Genomic DNA, 18,063 nt, shown 5'->3' with positions numbered 1-18,063 from the left:
CACTTAAAGTTTAAAGTTCTCATTTGCAGTTCAAGAAAGTTTTATTTTATGCCACGTTGTAAGTTTAAAATTCAAAACAGTCATACTCTGAGCAGAAAAAAGTGTCAAAAAAGCGTTTTTGGCTCAATGACTGTTTTGAATTTTCAACTTACTACCTGACAAAAACTAACACTTTTTGAACTGCAAATGAGAACTTTGACTTTTGGGTGCGTTTTTTGCTAAAAAAAAATTATCATTTTTTCAGTCAAAAGTGCCAAAAGTGTCAAAAAAGCGTTTTTGACTCTATGACTGTTTTGAATTTTAAACTTACAACGTGGCATAAAATAACACTTTGTTGAACATCAAATGTGAACTTCAACTTTTGGGTGCATTTGTTGCTAAAAAAAATCATTTTGTCAGTCAAAAGTGCCAAAAGTGTCAAAAAAGCATTTTCGGCTATAAGTATTACTGGTTTGAACTTTCAACTGACATCATGAGAAAAACTAACTTTCTTGAACTGCAAAATGAGAACTTTGAATTTTGTGTCTATTTTTTTCCAAGAAATCATTTTTCAGTTAAAAGTGCCAAAAGTGTCAAAAAAGTCTTTTATGCTCAGAGTATGACTGTTTTGAATATTCAACTTACAACTTGAGAAAAAATGACACTTTCTTGAACATCAAATGAGAACTTAAACTTTTGGGTGCATTTGTTGCTAAAAAAAAAGTCATTTTGTCAGTCAAAAGTGTCAAAAAAGCGTTTTTGGCTCAATGACTGTTTTGAATTTTCAACTTACTACCTGAAAAAAAACTAATTTTTTGAACTGCAAATGAGAACTTTGACTTTTGTGTCCATTTTTTGCTAAAAAATCATTTTGTCAGTCAAAAGTGCCAAAAGTGTCAAAAAACCGTTTTCGGCTCTAAGTATTACTTGTTTAAAGTTTCAACTGACAACATGAGAAAAACTAACACTTTCTTGAACTGCAAATGAGAACTTTGACTTTTGAGTCTATTTGTTGCTAAAAAAATCATTTTGTCAGTCAAAACTCCGAAAAGTGTCAAAAAAGCGTTTTTGGCTCAATGACTGTTTTGAATTTTAAACTTACTACGTGACAAAAACTAACACTTTCTTGAACATCAAATGAGAACTTCAACTTTTGGGTGCATTTGTTTCTAAAAAAAATAATTTTTTCAGTCAAAAGTGCCAAAAGTGTCAAAAAAGTGTTTTCGGCTCTAACTATTACTGGTTTGAAGTTTCAACTGACATGAAAAAAAAAATAAAACTTTCTTGAACATCAAATGAGAACTTCAACTTTTGGGTGCATTTGTTGCTAAAAAAAAAAAATCATTTATTCAGTCAAAAGTGCCAAAAGTGTCAAAAAAAGCGTTTTTGGCTCTTTGACTGTTTTGAATTTTAAACTTACAACGTGGCATAAAATAACACTTTCTTGAACTGCAAATGAGAACTTTAAATTTTGAGTGGTTTTGTGCTTAAAATTCATTTTGTCAGTCAAAAGTGCCAAAAGAGTCAAAAAAGCGTTTTCTGCTCAGAGTATGACTGTTTTGAATTTTCAACTTAGAACGTGACAAAAACTAACATTCTCGAACTGCAAATGAGAACTTTGATTGTTGAGTCTATTTTTTGCTAAAAAATTATTTTGTCAGTCAAAATTGCCAAAAGTGTCAAAAAAGCGTTTTGACTCTATGACTGTTTTGAATTTTAAACTTACAACGTGGCATAAAATAACACTTTGTTGAACATCAAATGAGAACTTTGACTTTTGAGTCTATTTGTGGCTAAAAAAAATCATTTTGTCAGTCAAAAGTGCCAAAAGTGTCAAAAAAGCGTTTTTGGCTCTAGGATTGTTTTGGATTTTAAACTTACAACGTGACAAAAACTAACACTTTCTTGAACATCAAATGAGAACTTTGACTTTTGGGTGCATTTTTTCCAAAAAAATCATTTTGCCAGTCAAAAGTACCAAAAGTGTCAAAAAAGCGTTTTCGGCTCTATGATTGTTTTGAATTTTAAACTTACAACGTGACAAAAACTAACACTTTCTTGAACATCAAATGAGAACTTCAACGTTTGGGTGCATTTGTTGCTAAAAAAAGTCATTTTGCCAGTCAAAAGTGTCAAAAAAGCGTTTTCGGCTCTAAGTATTACTGTTTTGAATTTTAAACTTACAACGTGGCATAAAATAACACTTTCTTGAACTGCAAATGCAAACTTTAAATTTTGACTCGTTTTGTGCTTAAAATTCATTTTGTCAGTCAAAATTGCCAAAAGTGTCAAAAAAGGGTTTTCTTCTCAGAGTATGACTGTTTTGAATTTTAAACTTGCAATGTGGCAAAAACTAACACTTTCTTGAACTGCAAATGAGAACTTTGACTTTTGGGTGCTTTTTTTCCAAAAAAATCATTTTGTCAGTCAAAAGTGCCAAAAGTGTCAAAAAAGCGTTTTTGACTCTATGACTGTTTTGAATTTTAAACTTACAACGTGGCATAAAACTAACACTTTCTTGAACATCAAATGAGAACTTCTACTTTTGGGTGCATTTGTTGCTAAAAAAAAAGTCATTTTGCCAGTCAAAAGTGTCAAAAAAGCGTTTTCGGCTCTAAGTATTACTGGTTTGAAGTTTCAAATGACAACATGAGAAAAAATAACACTTTCTTAAACTCCAAATGAGAACTTTAAATTTTGAGTGCTTTTGTGCTTAAAATTCATTTTGTCAGTCAAAAGTGCCAAAAGTGTCAAAAAAGCGTTTCTGCTCAGAATATGACTATTTTGAATTTTCAACTTACAACGTGACAAAAAATAACACTTTCTTGAACTGCAAATGAGAACTTCAACTTTTGGGTGCATTTGTTGCTAAAAAAAAAAATCATTTTTTCAGTCAAAAGTGCCAAAAGTGTCAAAAAAGTGTTTTTGGCTCTAACTATTACTGGTTTGAAGTTTCAACTGACAACATGAGAAAAAATAAAACTTTCTTGAACATCAAATGAGAACTTCAACTTTTGGATGCATTTGTTGCTAAAAAAAAAAATCATTTTTTCAGTCAAAAGTGCCAAAAATGTCAAAAAAGCGTTTTCGGCTCTATGACTGTTTTGAATTTTAAACTAACAATGTGGCATAAAAAAAACACATTCTTGAACTGCAAATAAGAACTTTGACTTTTGGGTGCGTTTTTTGCTAAAAAAAATCATTTTGTCAGTCAAAAGTGCCAAAAATGTCAAAAAAGCGTTTTCGGCTCTATGACTGTTTTGAATTTTAAACTTACAATGTGGCATAAAATAACACTTTCGTGAACAGTAAATGAGAACTTCAACTTTTGGGTGCATTTGTTTCTAAAAAAAATAATTTTTTCAGTCAAAAGTGCCAAAAGTGTCCACAAAGTGTTTTCGGCTCTAACTATTACTGGTTTGAAGTTTCAACTGACAACATGAGAAAAAATAAAACTTTCTTGAACATCAAATGAGAACTTCAACTTTTGGGTGCATTTGTTGCTAAAAAAAATAATCATTTATTCAGTCAAAAGTGCCAAAAGTGTCAAAAAAAGCGTTTTTGGCTCTTTGACTGTTTTGAATTTTAAACTTACAACGTGGCATAAAATAACACTTTCTTGAACTGCAAATGAGAACTTTAAATTTTGAGTGGTTTTGTACTTAAAATTCATTTTGTCAGTCAAAAGTGCCAAAAGTGTCAAAAAAGCGTTTTTGACTCTATGACTGTTTTGAATTTTAAACTTACAACGTGGCATAAAATAACACTTTGTTGAACATCAAATGAGAACTTTGACTTTTGAGTCTATTTGTGGCTAAAAAAAATCATTTTGTCAGTCAAAAGTGCGAAAAGTGTCAAAAAAGTAATTTATGCTCAGAGTATGAATGTTTTGAATTTGAAACTTACAACGTGACAAAAACTAACACTTTCTTGAACATCAAATGAGAACTTCAACTTTTGGGTGCATTTGTTGCTAAAAAAAGTCATTTTGCCAGTCAAAAGTGTCAAAAAAGGGTTTTCGGCTCTAAGTATTACTGTTTTGAATTTTAAACTTACAACGTGGCATAAAATAACACTTTCTTGAACTGCAAAATCAAACTTTAAATTTTGACTCGTTTTGTGCTTAAAGTTCATTTTGTCAGTCAAAATTGCCAAAAGTGTCAAAAAAGGGTTTTCTTCTCAGAGTATGACTGTTTTGAATTTTAAACTTACAATGTGGCAAAAACTAACACTTTCTTGAACTGCAAATGAGAACTTTGACTTTTGGGTGCTTTTTTTCCAAAAAAATCATTTTGTCAGTCAAAAGTGCCAAAAGTGTCAAAAAAGCGTTTTTGACTCTATGACTGTTTTGAATTTTAAACTTACAACGTGGCATAAAACTAACACTTTCTTGAACATCAAATGAGAACTTCTACTTTTGGGTGCATTTGTTGCTAAAAAAAGTCATTTTGCCAGTCAAACGTGTCAAAAAAGCGTTTTCGGCTCTAAGTATTACTGGTTTGAAGTTTCAACTGACAACATGAGAAAAAATAACACTTTCTTAAACTCCAAATGAGAACTTTAAATTTTGAGTGCTTTTGTTCTTAAAATTCATTTTGTCAGTCAAAAGTGCCAAAAGTGTCAAAAAAGCGTTTTCTGCTCAGAGTATGACTATTTTGAATTTTCAACTTACAACATGACAAAAAATAACACTTTCTTGAAATGCAAATGAGAACTTCAACTTTTGGGTGCATTTGTTGCTAAAAAAAAAAAATCATTTTTTCAGTCAAAATCGCCAAAAGAGTCAGAAAAGGGTTTTTGGCTCAATAACTGTTTTGAATTTTCAACTTACAACGTGAAAAAAAAAAACACATTCTTGAACTGCAAATAAGAACTTTGACTTTTGGCTGCGTTTTTTGTTAAAAAATCATTTTGTCAGTCAAAATTGCCAAAAATGTCAAAAAAGCGTTTTTCGGCTCTATGACTGTTTTGAATTTTAAACTTACAATGTAGCATAAAATAACACTTTCTTGAACATCAAATGAGAACTTCAACTTTTGGGTGCATTTGTTGCTAAAAAAAAGTCATTTTGTCAGTCAAAAGTGCCAAAAGTGTCAAAAAAGCGTTTTTCGGCTCTATGACTATTTTGAATTTTCAACTTACAACGTGACAAAAAATAACACTTTCTTGAACTGCAAATGAGAACTTCAACTTTTGGGTGCATTTGTTGCTAAAAAAAAAAAATAATTTTTTCAGTCAAAATCGCCAAAAGAGTCAGAAAAGGGTTTTTGGCTCAATAACTGTTTTGAATTTTCAACTTACAACGTGACAAAAAAAAACACATTCTTGAACTGCAAATAAGAACTTTGACTTTTGGCTGCGTTTTTTGTTAAAAAATCATTTTGTCAGTCAAAATTGCCAAAAATGTCAAAAAAGCGTTTTTCGGCTCTATGACTGTTTTGAATTTTAAACTTACAATGTAGCATAAAATAACACTTTCTTGAACATCAAATGAGAACTTCAACTTTTGGGTGCATTTGTTGCTAAAAAAAGTCATTTTGCCAATCAAAAGTGTCAAAAAAGCGTTTTTGGCTCAATGACTGTTTTGAATTTTCAACTTACTACCTGACAAAAACTAACACTTTTTGAACTGCAAATGAGAACTTTGACTTTGGGTGCGTTTTTTGCTAAAAAAAAATAATCATTTTTTCAGTCAAAAGTGCCAAAAGTGTCAAAAAAAGCGTTTTTGGCTCTTAGACTGTTTTGAATTTTAAACTTACAACGTGGCATAAAATAACACTTTCTCGAACTGCAAATGAGAACTTTGATTGTTGAGTCTATTTTTTGCTAAAAAATTATTTTGTCAGTCAAAATTGCCAAAAGTGTCAAAAAAGCGTTTTTGACTCTATGACTGTTTTGAATTTTAAACTTACAATGTGGCAAAAACTAACACTTTCTTGAACTGCAAATGAGAACTTTGACTTTTGGGTGCTTTTTTTCCAAAAAAATCATTTTGTCAGTCAAAAGTACCAAAAGTGTCAAAAAAGCGTTTTCGGCTCTATGACTGTTTTGAATTTTAAACTTAAAACGTGGCATAAAATAACACTTTCTTGAACATCAAATGAGAACTTCTACTTTTGGGTGCATTTGTTGCTAAAAAAAAAGTCATTTTGCCAGTCAAAAGTGTCAAAAAAGCGTTTTCGGCTCTAAATTTTACTGGTTTGAAGTTTCAACTGACAACATGAGAAAAAATAACACTTTCTTAAACTCCAAATGAGAACTTTAAATTTTGAGTGCTTTTGTGCTTAAAATTCATTTTGTCAGTCAAAAGTGCCAAAAGTGTCAAAAAAGCGTTTTCTGCTCAGAGTATGACTATTTTGAATTTTCAACTTACAACGTGACAAAAAATAACACTTTCTTGAACTGCAAATGAGAACTTCAACTTTTGGGTGCATTTGTTGCTAAAAAAAAAAAAATCATTTTTTCAGTCAAAATCGCCAAAAGTGTCAAAAAAGGGTTTTTGGCTCAATGACTGTTTTGAATTTTCAACTTACAACGTGACAAAAAAAAACACATTCTTAAACTGCAAATAAGAACTTTGACTTTTGGGTGCGTTTTTTGCTAAAAAAAATCATTTTGTCAGTCAAAAGTGCCAAAAATGTCAAAAAAGCGTTTTTCGGCTCTATGACTGTTTTGAATTTTAAACTTACAATGTGGCATAAAATAACACTTTCTTGAACAGTAAATGAGAACTTCAACTTTTGGGTGCATTTGTTTCTAAAAAAAATAATTTTTTCAGTCAAAAGAGCCAAAAGTGTCAAAAAAGTGTTTTCGGCTCTAACTATTACTGGTTTGAAGTTTCAACTGACAACATGAGAAAACATAAAACTTTCTTGAACATCAAATGAGAACTTCAACTTTTGGGTGCATTTGTTGCTAAAAAAAATAATTTTTTCAGTCAAAAGTGCCAAAAGTGTCAAAAAAAGCGTTTTTGGCTCTTTGACTGTTTTGAATTTTAAACTTACAACGTGGCATAAAATAACACTTTCTCGAACTGCAAATGAGAACTTTGATTGTTGAGTCTATTTTTTGCTAAAAAATTATTTTGTCAGTCAAAATTGCCAAAAGTGTCAAAAAAGCGTTTTTGACTATGACTGTTTTGAATTTTAAACTTACAATGTGGCAAAAACTAACACTTTCTTGAACTGCAAATGAGAACTTTGACTTTTGGGTTTTTTTTCTTCAAAAAAATCATTTTGTCAGTTAAAAGTACCAAGAGTGTCAAAAAAGCGTTTTCGGCTCTATGACTGTTTTGAATTTTAAACTTAAAACGTGGCATAAAATAACACTTTCTTGAACATCAAATGAGAACTTCTACTTTTGGGTGCATTTGTTGCTAAAAAAAGTCATTTTGCCAGTCAAAAGTGTCAAAAAAGCGTTTTCGGCTCTAAATTTTACTGGTTTGAAGTTTCAACTGACAACATGAGAAAAAATAACACTTTCTTAAACTCCAAATGAGAACTTTAAATTTTGAGTGCTTTTGTGCTTAAAATTCATTTTGTCAGTCAAAAGTGCCAAAAGTGTCAAAAAAGCGTTTTCTGCTCAGAGTATGACTATTTTGAATTTTCAATTTACAACGTGACAAAAAATAACACTTTCTTGAACAGCAAATGAGAACTTCAACTTTTGGGTGCTTTTGTTGCTAAAAGAAAAAATAATTTTTTCAGTCAAAATCGCCAAAAGTGTCAAAAAAGGGTTTTTGGCTCAATAACTGTTTTGAATTTTCAACTTACAACGTGACAAAAAAAAACACATTCTTGAACTGCAAATAATAACTTTGACTTTTGGGTGCGTTTTTTGCTAAAAAATCATTTTGTCAGTCAAAAGTGCCAAAAATGTCAAAAAAGCGTTTTTCGGCTCTATGACTGTTTTGAATTTTAAACTTACAATGTGGCATAAAATAACACTTTCTTGAACATCAAATGAGAACTTCAACTTTTGGGTGCATTTGTTGCTAAAAAAAAGTCATTTTGTCAGTCAAAAGTGCCAAAAGTGTCAAAAAAGCGTTTTTGGCTCAATGACTGTTTTGAATTTTAAACTTACAATGTGGCATAAAATAACACTTTCTTGAACAGTAAATGAGAATTTCAACTTTTGGGTGCATTTGTTTCTAAAAAAAATAATTTTTTCAGTCAAAAGTGCCAAAAGTGTCAAAAAAGTGTTTTCGGCTCTAACTATTACTGGTTTGAAGTTTCAACTGACAACATGAGAAAACATAAAACTTTCTTGAACATCAAATGAGAACTTCAACTTTTGGGTGCATTTGTTGCTAAAAAAAAGTCATTTTGTCAGTCAAAAGTGCCAAAAGTGTCAAAAAAGCGTTTTTGGCTCAATGACTGTTTTGAATTTTAAACTTACAATGTGGCATAAAATAACACTTTCTTGAACAGTAAATGAGAATTTCAACTTTTGGGTGCATTTGTTTCTAAAAAAAATAATCATTTATTCAGTCAAAAGTGCCAAAAGTGTCAAAAAAAGCGTTTTTGGCTCTTTGACTGTTTTGAATTTTAAACTTACAACGTGGCATAAAATAACACTTTCTTGGACTGCAAATGAGAACTTTAAATTTTGAGTGGTTTTGTGCTTAAAATTCATTTTGTCAGTCAAAAGTGCCAAAAGTGTCAAAAAAGCGTTTTCTGCTCAGAGTATGACTGTTTTGAATTTTCAACTTAGAACGTGACAAAAACTAACATTCTCGAACTGCAAATGAGAACTTTGATTGTTGAGTCTATTTTTTGCAAAAAAATTATTTTGTCAGTCAAAATTGCCAAAAGTGTCAAAAAAGCGTTTTTGACTCTATGACTGTTTTGAATTTTAAACTTACAACGTGGCATAAAATAACACTTTGTTGAACATCAAATGAGAACTTCAACTTTTGGGTGCATTTGTTGCTAAAAAAAATCATTTTGTCAGTCAAAAGTGCCAAAAGTGTCAAAAAAGCATTTTCGGCTATAAGTATTACTGGTTTGAACTTTCAACTGACATCATGAGAAAAACTAACTTTCTTGAACTGCAAAATGAGAACTTTGAATTTTGTGTCTATTTTTTTCCAAGAAATCATTTTTCAGTTAAAAGTGCCAAAAGTGTCAAAAAAGTCTTTTATGCTCAGAGTATGACTGTTTTGAATATTCAACTTACAACTTGAGAAAAAATGACACTTTCTTGAACATCAAATGAGAACTTAAACTTTTGGGTGCATTTGTTGCTAAAAAAAAAGTCTTTTTGTCAGTCAAAAGTGTCAAAAAAGCGTTTTTGGCTCAATGACTGTTTTGAATTTTCAACTTACTACCTGAAAAAAAAACTAATTTTTTGAACTGCAAATGAGAACTTTGACTTTTGTGTCCATTTTTTGCTAAAAAATCATTTTGTCAGTCAAAAGTGCCAAAAGTGTCAAAAAAGCGTATTCGGCTCTAAGTATTACTTGTTTAAAGTTTCAACTGACAACATGAGAAAAACTAACACTTTCTTGAACTGCAAATGAGAACTTTGACTTTTGAGTCTATTTGTTGCTAAAAAAATCATTTTGTCAGTCAAAACTCCGAAAAGTGTCAAAAAAGGGTTTTGGCTCAATGACTGTTTTGAATTTTCAACTTACAACGTGGCATAAAATAACACTTTCTTAAACTGCAAATGCAAACTTTAAATTTTGACTGGTTTTGTGCTTAAAATTCATTTTGTCAGTCAAGAGTGCCAAAAGTGTAAAAAAGTCTTTTATGCTCAGAGTATGAATGTTTTGAATTTTCAACTTACAACATGACAAAAACTAACACTTTCTTGATCTGCAAATGAGAACTTTGACTTTTGAGTCTATTTGTGGCTAAAAAAAATCATGTCAGTCAAAAGTGCGATAAGTGTCAAAAAAGTAATTTATGCTCAGAGTATGAATGTTTTGAATTTGAAACTTACAACGTGACAAAAACTAACACTTTCTTGAACAGGCAAATGAGAAGTTTGACTTTTGAGTCTATTTGTTGCTAAAAAAAATCATTTTGTCAGTCAAAAGTGCGAAAAGTGTCAAAAAAGCGTTTTTGGCTCTATGATTGTTTTGAATTTTAAACTTACAACGTGACAAAAACTAACACTTTCTTGAACATCAAATGAGAACTTCAACTTTTGGGTGCATTTGTTGCTAAAAAAAGTCATTTTGCCAGTCAAAAGTGTCAAAAAAGCGTTTTCGGCTCTAAGTATTACTGTTTTGAAATTTAAACTTACAACGTGGCATAAAATAACACTTTCTTGAACTGCAAAATCAAACTTTAAATTTTGACTCGTTTTGTGCTTAAAGTTCATTTTGTCAGTCAAAATTGCCAAAAGTGTCAAAAAAGGGTTTTCTTCTCAGAGTATGACTGTTTTGAATTTTAAACTTACAATGTGGCAAAAACTAACACTTTCTTGAACTGCAAATGAGAACTTTGACTTTTGGGTGCTTTTTTTCCAAAAAAATCATTTTGTCAGTCAAAAGTGCCAAAAGTGTCAAAAAAGCGTTTTTGACTCTATGACTGTTTTGAATTTTAAACTTACAACGTGGCATAAAACTAACACTTTCTTGAACTGCAAATGCAAACTTTAAATTTTGACTGGTTTTGTGCTTAAAATTCATTTTGTCAGTCAAGAGTGCCAAAAGTGTAAAAAAGTCTTTTATGCTCAGAGTATGAATGTTTTGAATTTTCAACTTACAACATGACAAAAACTGACACTTTTTGGAACAGGCAAATGAGAAGTTTGACTTTTGAGTCTATTTGTTGCTAAAAAAAATCATTTTGTCAGTCAAAACTCCGAAAAGTGTCAAAAAAGCGTTTTTGGCTCTATGATTGTTTTGAATTTTAAACTTACAACGTGACAAAAACTAACACTTTCTTGAACATCAAATGAGAACTTCAACTTTTGGGTGCATTTGTTGCTAAAAAAAGTCATTTTGCCAGTCAAAAGTGTCAAAAAAGCGTTTTCGGCTCTAAGTATTACTGTTTTGAAATTTAAACTTACAACGTGGCATAAAATAACACTTTCTTGAACTGCAAAATCAAACTTTAAATTTTGACTCGTTTTGTGCTTAAAGTTCATTTTGTCAGTCAAAATTGCAAAAAGTGTCAAAAAAAGCGTTTTTGGCTCAATGACTGTTTTGAATTTTAAACTTACAATGTGGCAAAAACTAACACTTTCTTGAACATCAAATGAGAACTTCAACTTTTGGGTGCATTTGTTGCTAAAAAAAAAGTCATTTTGTCAGTCAAAAGTGCCAAAAGTGTCAAAAAAGCGTTTTTGGCTCAATGACTGTTTTGAATTTTCAACTTAGTACCTGACAAAAACTAACACTTTTTGAACTGCAAATGAGAACTTTGACTTTTGGGTGCGTTTTTTGCTAAAAAAAAATAATCATTTTTTCAGTCAAAAGTGCCAAAAGCGTCAAAAAAAGCGTTTTTGGCTCTTTGACTGTTTTGAATTTTAAACTTACAACGTGACAAAAACTAACACTTTCTCGAACTGCAAATGAGAACTTTGATTGTTGAGTCTATTTTTTGCTAAAAAATTATTTTGTCAGTCAAAATTGCCAAAAGTGTCAAAAAAGCGTTTTTGACTCTATGACTGTTTTGAATTTTAAACTTACAACGTGGCATAAAATAACACTTTGTTGAACATCAAATGAGAACTTCAACTTTTGGGTGCATTTGTTGCTAAAAAAAATCATTTTGTCAGTCAAAAGTGTCAAAAAAGCGTTTTCGGCTCTAAGTATTACTGTTTTGAATTTTAAACTTACAACGTGGCATAAAATAACACTTTCTTGAACTGCAAATGCAAACTTTAAATTTTGACTCGTTTTGTGCTTAAAATTCATTTTGTCAGTCAAAATTGCCAAAAGTGTCAAAAAAGCGTTTTCTTCTCAGAGTATGACTGTTTTGAATTTTAAACTTACAATGTGGCAAAAACTAACACTTTCTTGAACTGCAAATGAGAACTTTGACTTTTGGGTGCTTTTTTTCCAAAAAAATCATTTTGTTAGTCAAAAGTACCAAAAGTGTCAAAAAAGCGTTTTCGGCTCTATGACTGTTTTGAATTTTAAACTTAAAACGTGGCATAAAATAACACTTTCTTGAACATCAAATGAGAACTTCTACTTTTGGGTGCATTTGTTGCTAAAAAAAGTCATTTTGCCAGTCAAAAGTGTCAAAAAAGCGTTTTCGGCTCTAAATTTTACTGGTTTGAAGTTTCAACTGACAACATGAGAAAAAATAACACTTTCTTAAACTCCAAATGAGAACTTTAAATTTTGAGTGCTTTTGTGCTTAAAATTCATTTTGTCAGTCAAAAGTTCCAAAAGTGTCAAAAAAGCGTTTTCTGCTCAGAGTATGACTATTTTGAATTTTCAATTTACAACGTGACAAAAAATAACACATTCTTGAACTGCAAATAAGAACTTTGACTTTTGGGTGCGTTTTTTGCTAAAAAATCATTTTGTCAGTCAAAAGTGCCAAAAATGTCAAAAAAGCGTTTTTCGGCTCTATGACTGTTTTGAATTTTAAACTTACAATGTGGCATAAAATAACACTTTCTTGAACATCAAATGAGAACTTCAACTTTTGGGTGCATTTGTTGCTAAAAAAAAGTCATTTTGTCAGTCAAAAGTGCCAAAAGTGTCAAAAAAGCGTTTTTGGCTCAGTGACTGTTTTGAATTTTAAACTTACAATGTGGCATAAAATAACACTTTCTTGAACAGTAAATGAGAACTTCAACTTTTGGGTGCATTTGTTTCTAAAAAAAAGTCATTTTGTCAGTCAAAAGTGCCAAAAGTGTCAAAAAAGTGTTTTCGGCTCTAACTATTACTGGTTTGAAGTTTCAACTGACAACATGAGAAAACATAAAACTTTCTTGAACATCAAATGAGAACTTCAACTTTTGGGTGCATTTGTTGCTAAAAAAAATAATCATTTATTCAGTCAAAAGTGCCAAAAGTGTCAAAAAAAGCGTTTTTGGCTCTTTGACTGTTTTGAATTTTAAACTTACAACGTGGCATAAAATAACACTTTCTTGGACTGCAAATGAGAACTTTAAATTTTGAGTGGTTTTGTGCTTAAAATTCATTTTGTCAGTCAAAAGTGCCAAAAGTGTCAAAAAAGCGTTTTCTGCTCAGAGTATGACTGTTTTGAATTTTCAACTTAGAACGTGACAAAAACTAACATTCTCGAACTGCAAATGAGAACTTTGATTGTTGAGTCTATTTTTTGCAAAAAAATTATTTTGTCAGTCAAAATTGCCAAAAGTGTCAAAAAAGCGTTTTTGACTCTATGACTGTTTTGAATTTTAAACTTACAATGTGGCATAAAATAACACTTTGTTGAACATCAAATGAGAACTTCAACTTTTGGGTGCATTTGTTGCTAAAAAAAATCATTTTGTCAGTCAAAAGTGCCAAAAGTGTCAAAAAAGCATTTTCGGCTATAAGTATTACTGGTTTGAACTTTCAACTGACATCATGAGAAAAACTAACTTTCTTGAACTGCAAAATGAGAACTTTGAATTTTGTGTCTATTTTTTTCCAAGAAATCATTTTTCAGTTAAAAGTGCCAAAAGTGTCAAAAAAGTATTTTATGCTCAGAGTATGACTGTTTTGAATATTCAACTTACAACTTGAGAAAAAATGACACTTTCTTGAACATCAAATGAGAACTTAAACTTTTGGGTGCATTTGTTGCTAAAAAAAAGTCATTTTGTCAGTCAAAAGTGTCAAAAAAGCGTTTTTGGCTCAATGACTGTTTTGAATTTTCAACTTACTACCTGAAAAAAAACTAATTTTTTGAACTGCAAATGAGAACTTTGACTTTTGTGTCCATTTTTTGCTAAAAAATCATTTTGTCAGTCAAAAGTGCCAAAAGTGTCAAAAAAGCGTTTTCGGCTCTAAGTATTACTTGTTTAAAGTTTCAACTGACAACATGAGAAAAACTAACACTTTCTTGAACTGCAAATGAGAACTTTGACTTTTGAGTCTATTTGTTGCTAAAAAAATCATTTTGTCAGTCAAAACTCCGAAAAGTGTCAAAAAAGCGTTTTTGGCTCAATGACTGTTTTGAATTTTCAACTTACAACGTGGCATAAAATAACACTTTCTTAAACTGCAAATGCAAACTTTAAATTTTGACTGGTTTTGTGCTTAAAATTCATTTTGTCAGTCAAGAGTGCCAAAAGTGTAAAAAAGTCTTTTATGCTCAGAGTATGAATGTTTTGAATTTTCAACTTACAACATGACAAAAATTAACACTTTCTTGATCTGCAAATGAGAACTTTGACTTTTGAGTCTATTTGTGGCTAAAAAAAATCATGTCAGTCAAAAGTGCGATAAGTGTCAAAAAAGTAATTTATGCTCAGAGTATGATTGTTTTGAATTTGAAACTTACAACGTGACAAAAACTAACACTTTCTTGAACAGGCAAATGAGAAGTTTGACTTTTGAGTCTATTTGTTGCTAAAAAAAATCATTTTGTCAGTCAAAAGTGCGAAAAGTGTCAAAAAAACGTATTTGGCTCTATGATTGTTTTGAATTTTAAAATTACAACGTGACAAAAACTAACACTTTCTTGAACATCAAATGAGAACTTCAACTTTTGGGTGCATTTGTTGCTTAAAAAAGTCATTTTGCCAGTCAAAAGTGTCAAAAACGCGTTTTCGGCTCTAAGTATTACTGTTTTGAAATTTAAACTTACAACGTGGCATAAAATAACACTTTCTTGAACTGCAAAATCAAACTTTAAATTTTGACTCGTTTTGTGCTTAAAGTTCATTTTGTCAGTCAAAATTGCCAAAAGTGTCAAAAAAGGGTTTTCTTCTCAGAGTATGACTGTTTTGAATTTTAAACTTACAATGTGGCAAAAACTAACACTTTCTTGAACTGCAAATGAGAACTTTGACTTTTGGGTGCTTTTTTTCCAAAAAAATCATTTTGTCAGTCAAAAGTGCCAAAAGTGTCAAAAAAGCGTTTTTGGCTCTATGATTGTTTTGAATTTTAAACTTACAACGTGACAAAAACTAACACTTTCTTGAACATCAAATGAGAACTTTGACTTTTGGGTGCTTTTTTTCCAAAAAAATCATTTTGTCAGTCAAAAGTGCCAAAAGTGTCAAAAAAGCGTTTTTGACTCTATGACTGTTTTGAATTTTAAACTTACAACGTGGCATAAAACTAACACTTTCTTGAACTGCAAATGCAAACTTTAAATTTTGACTGGTTTTGTGCTTAAAATTCATTTTGTCAGTCAAGAGTGCCAAAAGTGTAAAAAAGTCTTTTATGCTCAGAGTATGAATGTTTTGAATTTTCAACTTACAACATGACAAAAACTAACACTTTCTTGAACAGGCAAATGAGAAGTTTGACTTTTGAGTCTATTTGTTGCTAAAAAAAATCATTTTGTCAGTCAAAACTCCGAAAAGTGTCAAAAAAGCGTTTTTGGCTCTATGATTGTTTTGAATTTTAAACTTACAACGTGACAAAAACTAACACTTTCTTGAACATCAAATGAGAACTTCAACTTTTGGGTGCATTTGTTGCTAAAAAAAGTCATTTTGCCAGTCAAAAGTGTCAAAAAAGCGTTATCGGCTCTAAGTATTACTGTTTTGAAATTTAAACTTACAACGTGGCATAAAATAACACTTTCTTGAACTGCAAAATCAAACTTTAAATTTTGACTCGTTTTGTGCTTAAAGTTCATTTTGTCAGTCAAAATTGCAAAAAGTGTCAAAAAAAGCGTTTTTGGCTCAATGACTGTTTATAATTTTAAACTTACAATGTGGCAAAAACTAACACTTTCTTGAACATCAAATGAGAACTTCAACTTTTGGGTGCATTTGTTGCTAAAAAAAAAGTCATTTTGTCAGTCAAAAGTGCCAAAAGTGTCAAAAAAGCGTTTTTGGCTCAATGACTGTTTTGAATTTTCAACTTACTACCTGACAAAAACTAACACTTTTTGAACTGCAAATGAGAACTTTGACTTTTGGGTGCGTTTTTTGCTAAAAAAAAATAATCATTTTTTCAGTCAAAAGTGCCAAAAGCGTCAAAAAAAGCGTTTTTGGCTCTTTGACTGTTTTGAATTTTAAACTTACAACGTGACAAAAACTAACACTTTCTCGAACTGCAAATGAGAACTTTGATTGTTGAGTCTATTTTTTGCTAAAAAATTATTTTGTCAGTCAAAATTGCCAAAAGTGTCAAAAAAGCGTTTTTGACTCTATGACTGTTTTGAATTTTAAACTTACAACGTGGCATAAAATAACACTTTGTTGAACATCAAATGAGAACTTCAACTTTTGGGTGCATTTGTTGCTAAAAAAAATCATTTTGTCAGTCAAAAGTGTCAAAAAAGCGTTTTCGGCTCTAAGTATTACTGTTTTGAATTTTAAACTTACAACGTGGCATAAAATAACACTTTCTTGAACTGCAAATGCAAACTTTAAATTTTGACTCGTTTTGTGCTTAAAATTCATTTTGTCAGTCAAAATTGCCAAAAGTGTCAAAAAAGCGTTTTCTTCTCAAAGTATGACTGTTTTGAATTTTAAACTTACAATGTGGCAAAAACTAACACTTTCTTGAACTGCAAATGAGAACTTTGACTTTTGGGTGCATTTGTTGCTAAAAAAAGTCATTTTGCCAGTCAAAAGTGTCAAAAAAGCGTTTTCGGCTCTATGACTGTTTTGAATTTTAAACTTAAAACGTGGCATAAAATAACACTTTCTTGAACATCAAATGAGAACTTCTACTTTTGGGTGCATTTGTTGCTAAAAAAAGTCATTTTGCCAGTCAAAAGTGTCAAAAAAGCGTTTTCGGCTCTAAATTTTACTGGTTTGAAGTTTCAACTGACAACATGAGAAAAAATAACACTTTCTTAAACTCCAAATGAGAACTTTAAATTTTGAGTGCTTTTGTGCTTAAAATTCATTTTGTCAGTCAAAAGTTCCAAAAGTGTCAAAAAAGCGTTTTCTGCTCAGAGTATGACTATTTTGAATTTTCAATTTACAACGTGACAAAAAATAACACATTCTTGAACTGCAAATAAGAACTTTGACTTTTGGGTGCGTTTTTTGCTAAAAAATCATTTTGTCAGTCAAAAGTGCCAAAAATGTCAAAAAAGCGTTTTTGACTCTATGACTGTTTTGAATTTTAAACTTACAACGTGGCATAAAACTAACACTTTCTTGAACATCAAATGAGAACTTCTACTTTTGGGTGCATTTGTTGCTAAAAAAAAGTCATTTTGCCAGTCAAACGTGTCAAAAAAGCGTTTTCGGCTCTATTACTGGTTTGAAGTTTCAACTGACAACATGAGAAAAAATAACACTTTCTTAAACTCCAAATGAGAACTTTAAATTTTGAGTGCTTTTGTGCTTAAAATTCATTTTGTCAGTCAAAAGTGCCAAAAGTGTCAAAAAAGCGTTTTCTGCTCAGAGTATGACTATTTTGAATTTTCAACTTACAACGTGACAAAAAATAACACTTTCTTGAACTGCAAATGAGAACTTCAACTTTTGGGTGCATTTGTTGCTAAAAAAAAATCATATTTTCAGTCAAAATCGCCAAAAGTGTCAAAAAAGGGTTTTTGGCTCAATAACTGTTTTGAATTTTCAACTTACAACGTGACAAAAAAAAACACATTCTTGAACTGCAAATAAGAACTTTGACTTTTGGGTGCGTTTTTTGCTAAAAAATCATTTTGTCAGTCAAAAGTGCCAAAAATGTCAAAAAAGCGTTTTTCGGCTCTATGACTGTTTTGAATTTTAAACTTACAATGTGGCATAAAATAACACTTTCTTGAACAGTAAATGAGAACTTCAACTTTTGGGTGCATTTGTTGCTAAAAAAAATAATCATTTATTCAGTCAAAAGTGCCAAAAGTGTCAAAAAAGCGTTTTTGACTCTATGACTGTTTTGAATTTTAAACTTACAATGTGGCATAAAATAACACTTTCTTGAACATCAAATGAGAACTTCAACTTTTGGGTGCATTTGTTGCTAAAAAAAGTCATTTTGTCAGTCAAAAGTGCCAAAAGTGTCAAAAAAGCGTTTTT

This window comes from Oryzias latipes, chromosome 11 (genome assembly GCF_053564925.1).
Source record: "Oryzias latipes strain Hd-rR chromosome 11, Olatipes_Hd-rR_3.1".
NCBI classification, from domain to species: Eukaryota; Metazoa; Chordata; class Actinopteri; order Beloniformes; family Adrianichthyidae; genus Oryzias; species Oryzias latipes.
The sequence above is the reverse complement of the archived record's forward strand: the minus strand, read 5'-3'. Positions refer to the sequence as shown.